Below are 7,675 nucleotides of genomic sequence, written 5' to 3'. Positions count from 1 at the left end.
AATGTAGACTGGCAATGACAAGGAAAGCTTTTCTGAAGAAGAGAAATTTGTTAACATCGAGTATAGATTTAAGTGTCAGGAAGTCGTTTCTGAAAGTATTTGTATGGAGTGTAGCCATGTATGGAAGTGAAACAGGGACGATAACTAGTTTGGACAAGAAGAGAATAGAAGCTTTCGAAATGTGGTGCTACAGAAGAATGCTGAAGATAAGGTGGGTAGATCACGTAACTAATGAGGAGGTATTGAATAGGATTGGGGAGAAGAGAAGTTTGTGGCACAACTTGACTAGAGGAAGGGATCGGTTGGTAGGACATGCTTTGAGGCATCTAGGGATCACAAATTTAGCATTGGAGGGCACCGTGGAGGGTAAAAATCGTAGAGGGAGACCAAGAGATGCATACACTAAGCAGATTCAGAAGGATGTAGGTTGCAGTAGGTACTGGGAGATGAAGAAGCTTGCACAGGATAGAGTAGCATGGAGAGCTGCATCAAACCAGTCTCAGGACTGAAGACCACAACAACAACAATGTTGCTACAAGGAAAACAAAACTTTCACATATTATATTGGTCTCTACGGCCAATACGCTGCAAGACAAGCTAAGATTTTACTTACAATGTTGGTCTTTTATGCACGTATAACATTTTAAGATATATCACACAAATATGCCAGTAAATTTTTAATAACGACATAAAAGAGTGATCTTCTGGGCTATAAATTCTTTCGTCATCAAAGAGCTGATTTTTAAATGAGTCCCAGATTCCCAGTGAAGTAGGCATCGACCTGATATTTAACTTTTCAATGTGGTTTCGGGATGTAAATTTCCTTGGGTACCAGTACTTTGTTATGTCATGTCTGGTTCTTTGTTATGGCATTATGCCATACGTGCTAGAAGATGAAAACGTACACTTGAAATGCAGTGAACAGTTGAAACTAGCCAATAGTTTGAAATTAAACCCTTTGTTTCAAATATATTGACTGCCTCAGCGGAAAAGATTAATAAAACAAAATTTCTTCAGCAAACCGACAAAAATAACTTCTTTGTTCTGCATGGCAATTAATGCTTGACTGTCAGAAAGGTGGAAATAAAATAAAATCTGAAACTAATAACGAATTTTAGCCTTCCGTAATGATGTGAATGTATTTTAATTCACATGATAGCTCCTGGCCAAAGAAATCAATTTTGTTTTCATTTGACGTGAGTGCAGTAGACAAAGAGGAAACAGCAAAATCATTAAATGTAAACACGGGTCACGTGGAGACTACCCGCTTCTCTATTATAACTCAGACTGCTCTGTGCATCAGACCCGTATCTACGATATTTCCGAACTGGGGCAATAGTAGATAATGGCGTCCCTCGAGCGTTTGAGAAAGGACATCAAAAATATAAAAAAATCGAATTTTCAAAAATACGTTCATTTTGTAGCGCACATCTTTCTGAAGACTCTGATACATAAAACATATGTGTCTGAGGAATTGTAAGACATGTTATTTGATCTTAAGTGTGCCAAAGTGCAGTGCCACTCCTCTTCACACAGCATTCTTCTATCGCACATCACTGTATTTCGGTCTGTGGAATTGAAACGTGTATATGTTGTACTGGAAGCCATCAAACTATATTCAGGACAGTGGAAATTAAAATGTCCTGTGGTGCCTCTCCTGCTTCCAGTCGATCGGTTTGACATCCTGCTCCTCTTTTTTATTTATTTATTTTTTTTAAAAAAACAACAACAACAACTCTTCAAACAATTTGCACTCTTTATTCCCTATTAGCTAACAACTTGCTTCTTTGTGTGACATAAAATTAAGTATAGGATACTTAAAACCAGTAAAGAGAAGAGACAAGCAAGACAGTACACATTTCTTCAATCCTTAGCTCCTAGAATTTTTCTCTCTCTAATCTTGCTACTGCTTTACATGGCGTGCTTTCCTTTCTGCGAAAGGATCTGTTACCTCATCAAAGTTCGTCAAACGTTTTGCTATATGAAAAATCGAAATGTCGTTGTCTAAGACTGGTGTAGTTTCTCGACCTGATTACCTATATTTTGTCACAGTCTGCGGGATAAAACAAAATAGGCCTTTATAATACTGCATCAATTGTAACACACGCCAACTTAACGAGACTACCAATATCAAATGCATATTAGGCCTACTACAAGCAAAACCCCCCCCATGAACCATGGACCTTGCCGTTGGTGGGGAGGCTTGCGTGCCTCATCGATACAGATAGCCGTACCGTAGGTGCAACCACAACGGAGGGGTATCTGTTGAGAGGCCAGACAAACGTGTGGTTCCTGAAGAGGGGCAGCAGCCTTTTCAGTAGTTGCAAGGGCAACAGTCTGGATGATTGACTGATCTGGCCTTGTAACAATAACCAAAACGGCCTTGCTGTGCTGGTACTGCGAACGGCTGAAAGCAAGGGGAAACTACAGCCGTAATTTTTCCCGAGGGCATGCAGCTTTACTGTATGATTACATGATGATGGCGTCCTCTTGGGTAAAATATTCCGTAGGTAAAATAGTCCCCCATTCGGATCTCCGGGCGGGGACTACTCAAGATGATGTCGTTATCAGGAGAAAGAAAACTGGCGTTCTACGGATCGGAGCGTGGAATGTCAGATCCCTTAATCGGGCAGGTAGGTTAGAAAATTTAAAAAGGGAAATGGATAGGTTGAAGTTAGATATAGTGGGAATTAGTGAAGTTCGGTGGCAGGAGGAACAAGACTTCTGGTCAGGTGACTACAGGGTTATAAACACAAAATCAAATAGGGGTAATGCAGGAGTAGGTTTAATAATGAATAGGAAAATAGGAATGTGGGTAAGCTACTACAAACAGCATAGTGAACGCATTATTGTGGCCAAGATAGATACGAAGCCCACGCCTACTACAGTAGTACAAGTTTATATGCCAACTAGCTCTGCAGATGACGAAGAAATTGAAGAAATGTATGATGAAATAAAAGAAATTATTCAGATTGTGAAGGGAGACGAAAATTTAATAGTCATGGGTGACTGGAATTCGAGTGTAGGAAAAGGGAGAGAAGGAAACATAGTAGGTGAATATGGATTGGGGGACAGAAATGAAAGAGGAAGCCGCCTGGTCGAATTTTGCACAGAGCACAACATAATCATAACTAACACTTGGTTTAAGAATCATGAAAGAAGGTTGTATACATGGAAGAACCCTGGAGATACTAAAAGGTTTCAGATAGATTATATAATGGTAAGACAGAGATTTAGGAACCAGGTTTTAAATTGTAAGACCTTTCCAGGGGCAGATGTGGACTCTGACCACAATCTATTGGTTATGACCTGTAGACTAAAACTGAAGAAACTGCAAAAAGGTGGGAATTTAAGGAGATGGGACCTGGATAAACTAAAAGAACCAGAGGTTGTACAGAGATTCAGGGAGAGCATAAGGGAGCAATTGACAGGAATGGGGGAAATAAATACAGTAGAAGAAGAATGGGTAGCTTTGAGGGATGAAGTAGTGAAGGCAGCTGAGGATCAAGTAGGTAAAAAGACGAGGGCTAGTATAAATCCTTGGGTAACAGAAGAAATATTGAATTTAATTGATGAAAGGAGAAAATATAAAAATGCAGTAAGTGAAACAGGCAAAAAGGAATACAAACGTCTCAAAAATGAGATCGACAGGAAGTGCAAAATGGCTAAGCAGGGCTGGCTAGAGGACAAATGTAAGGATGTAGAGGCCTATCTCACTACGGGTAAGATAGATACCGCCTACAGGAAAATTAAAGAGACCTTTGGAGATAAGAGAACGACTAGTATGAATATCAAGAGCTCAGATGGAAACCCAGTTCTAAGCAAAGAAGGGAAAGCAGGAAGGTGGAAGGAGTATATAGAGGGTCTATACAAGGGCGATGTACTTGAGGACAATATTATGGAAATGGAAGAGGATGTAGATGAAGATGAAATGGGAGATACGATACTGCGTGAAGAGTTTGACAGAGCACTGAAAGACCTGAGTCGAAACAAGGCACCCGGAGTAGACAACATTCCATTGGAACTACTGACGGCCGTGGGAGAGCCAGTCCTGACAAAACTCTACCATCTGGTGAGCAAGATGTATGAAACAGGCGAAATACCCTCAGACTTCAAGAAGAATATAACAATTCCAATCCCAAAGAAAGCAGGTGTTGACAGATGTGAAAATTACCGAACTATCAGCTTAATAAGTCACAGCTGCAAAATACTAACACGAATTCTTTACAGACGAATGGAAAACCTAGTAGAAGCCAACCTCGGGGAAGATCAGTTTGGATTCCGTAGAAACACTGGAACACGTGAGGCAATACTGACCTTACGACTTATGTTGGAAGAAAGATTAAGGAAAGGCAAACCTACGTTTCTAGCATTTGTAGACTTAGAGAAAGCTTTTGACAATGTTGACTGGAATACTCTCTTTCAAATTCTAAAGGTGGCAGGGGTAAAATATAGGGAGCGAAAGGCTATTTACAATTTGTACAGAAACCAGATGGCAGTTGTAAGAGTCGAGGGACATGAAAGGGAAGCAGTGGTTGGGAAGGGAGTAAGACAGGGTTGTAGCCTCTCTCCGATGTTGTTCAATCTGTATATTGAGCAAGCAGTAAAGGAAACAAAAGAAAAATTCGGAGTAGGTATTAAAAGTCATGGAGAAGAAATAAAAACTTTGAGGTTCGCCGATGACATTGTAATTCTGTCAGAGACAGCAAAGGACTTGCAAGAGCAGTTGAATGGAATGGACAGTGTCTTGAAAGGAGGATATAAGATGAACATCAACAAAAGTAAAACAAGGATAATGGAATGTAGTCTAATTAAGTCGGGTGATGCTGAGGGAATTAGATTAGGAAATGAGGCACTTAAGGTAGTAAAGGAGTTTTGCTATTTGGGGAGCAAAATAACTGATGATGGTCGAAGTAGAGAGGATATAAAATGTAGGCTGGCAATGGCAAGGAAAGCGTTTCTGAAGAAGAGAAATTTGTTAACATCCAGTATTGATTTAAGTGTCAGGAAGTCATTTCTGAAAGTATTCGTATGGAGTGTAGCCATGTATGGAAGTGAAACATGGACGATAAATAGTTTGGACAAGAAGAGAATAGAAGCTTTCGAAATGTGGTGCTACAGAAGAATGCTGAAGATTAGATGGGTAGATCACATAACTAATGAGGAAGTATTGAATAGGATTGGGGAGAAGAGAAGTTTGTGGCACAACCTGACCAGAAGAAGGGATCGGTTGGTAGGACATGTTCTGAGGCATCAAGGGATCACCAATTTAGTATTGGAGGGCAGCGTGGAGGGTAAAAATCGTAGAGGGAGACCAAGAGACGAATACAGTAAGCAGATTCAGAAGGATGTAGGTTGCAGTAGGTACTGGGAGATGAAAAAGCTTGCACAGGATAGAGTAGCATGGAGAGCTGCATCAAACCAGTCTCAGGACTGAAGACCACAACAACAACAACAACAAGCAAAAAGCTTTACGTTACGAAATAGTTTTACACTTCATTCATACGCTCCAGTTTCTCAAGCAGTTTAGTTATCCCGCAATTATTCTCGGGTTAGGCGTTATTACGTGTTCGTACAACGCGTTTTCCGCGCTACTTCCAGAATAGACCTGCACGCATTCACAAATCAACTAATGATTCAGTCAGAAATTAACTTAGAATGTGTTCAACATTGTTCAAAAACACGTTTCAAAATCATACGAATAATCGATAGATTGCCCCCCCCCCCCCCCCCACACACACACACACTCACTCCTAGATCCAGGGCTGCTGCGCAATCTGTGAGCTTGGGCGCGCCAGTAAAATTTTTCACGGTAGCAGCTAACTGCTTTTTTTTTTTTTTTTTCCCTGCGACTGCTTACAGAGCCAACAGCCACGTTTTTGTAGCCACAAGCGGAAGAAGGTACTACGCAACTGCGCATGCGCATGATCGCATGATCCCACTCGTAACTGCTAAAACAAATCTAATGTTAACAAACAGTTGTGACGTCATGCTCGTCGGAGGAAATTTGTTGTTACGAAGCATTGCATAGTCTTCCTAAAGCCTTTGACACATTTTGCTGTTGGCAGACGCTCGTATGAGCACTGTGTTTAGTTGCTGTATATGGCGCATTTCCTTTGCAATTTAAGTTTTATTTCAGTTTTTTCTCTCGTTCATGTTTTATTGCTGTAGATTATTTTGCAGTAGCAGGATACAGTAATATCCTTTGTCAGAGTATTGGTTCTTACCAGTCAAAATTACAAAAATTTAACTGAGAACAAAAACAATGAAAAATTATCCAGAATTTAAAAAAATCCCAGGTTTTTCCCGGTTTTCTCCCGGATGAAAAAATTACCGGGTTTTTTTCCGGATCTCCCGGTTGTCCCGGGTCGTAGACACCCTGCAAAAGTATCCGGACACCTGGTCGAAAATGATTTACAAGTTCGTGGCGCCCTCCATCGGTAATGCTGGAATTCAGAATGGTGTTGGCCCACCTTTAGGCTTCATGACAGCTACCACTTTCGTAGTCATACGTTCAATCAGGTACTGGAAGGTTTCTTGGGGAATGGCAGCCCATTCTTCACGTAGTGCTGCACTAAGGAGAGGTATCGATGTCGGTCGGTGAGGTCGGGTACGAAGTCGGTGTTCCAAAACATCGCAAAGATATTCTATAGGATTCAGGTCAGAATCCTGTGCAGGCCAGTCCATTACAGGGATGTTACTGTCGTGTAACCACTCCGCCACAGGCCCTGCATAATGAACAGGTGCTCGATCGTGTTGAAAGATGCAATCGCCATCCCTGAATTGCTCTTCAACAGTGGGAAGCAAGAAGGTGCTTAAAACATCTATGTAGGCCTGTTCTGTGATAGTGAGACGCAAAACAACAAGGGGTGCAAGCCCCCTCCATGAAAAACACGACCACAACATAACACCACCGCCTCCGAATTTTACTGTTGGCACTACACAAATTGGCAGATGACTTTCACTGGGCACTCGACATACCCACACCCTGCCATCGGATCGCCACGTTGTGTACCGTGATTCGTCACTCCACACAACGTTTTTCCACTTTCAATCGTCCAATGTTTACACTCTTTACAGCAAGCGAGGCGTCGTTTGGTATTTACCGGCGTGATGTGTGGCGTATGAACAGCCGCTCGACGATGAAATCCAAGTTTTCTCACCTCCCGCCTAACTATCGTAGTACTTGCAGTGGATCTTGATGCAGTTTAGACGTCTGCCTATTACACATTACGACCCTCTCCACTGACGACGGTCTCTGTCAGTCAACAGACGAGGTCGCCCTGTAAGCTTTTGTGCTGTACGTGTCCCTTCACGTTTCCACTTATCACATCGGAGACAGTAGGTGTGTGGAAATCTCGGTACAGACGTATGACGCAAGTGACACCCAATTTCCTGACCACGTTCGAAGTCCGTGAGTTCCCATTCTGCTCTCTCACGATGCCTCATGATTACTGAGGTCGCCGACTTGGAGTACCTGGCGGTAGGTGGCAGCACAATGTACCTAATATGATAAACGTATGTTTCTGGGGGTGTCTGGACACTTTTGATCACAGAGTGCACGAAACGAAAGCACGTTTTTAGGTTCGAAATTTTTGTTCTACTTTTTCATGTTCTTTGCGCTATTATTCGTCTGTCACAGCTATATAGGCGTCTACTCAGCTTCGTGATGGCA

The sequence above is a fragment of the Schistocerca americana genome, chromosome 9, assembly GCF_021461395.2.
Source record: "Schistocerca americana isolate TAMUIC-IGC-003095 chromosome 9, iqSchAmer2.1, whole genome shotgun sequence".
Taxonomy (NCBI): Eukaryota; Metazoa; Arthropoda; class Insecta; order Orthoptera; family Acrididae; genus Schistocerca; species Schistocerca americana.
Note: the sequence above shows the minus strand (reverse complement) of the source record.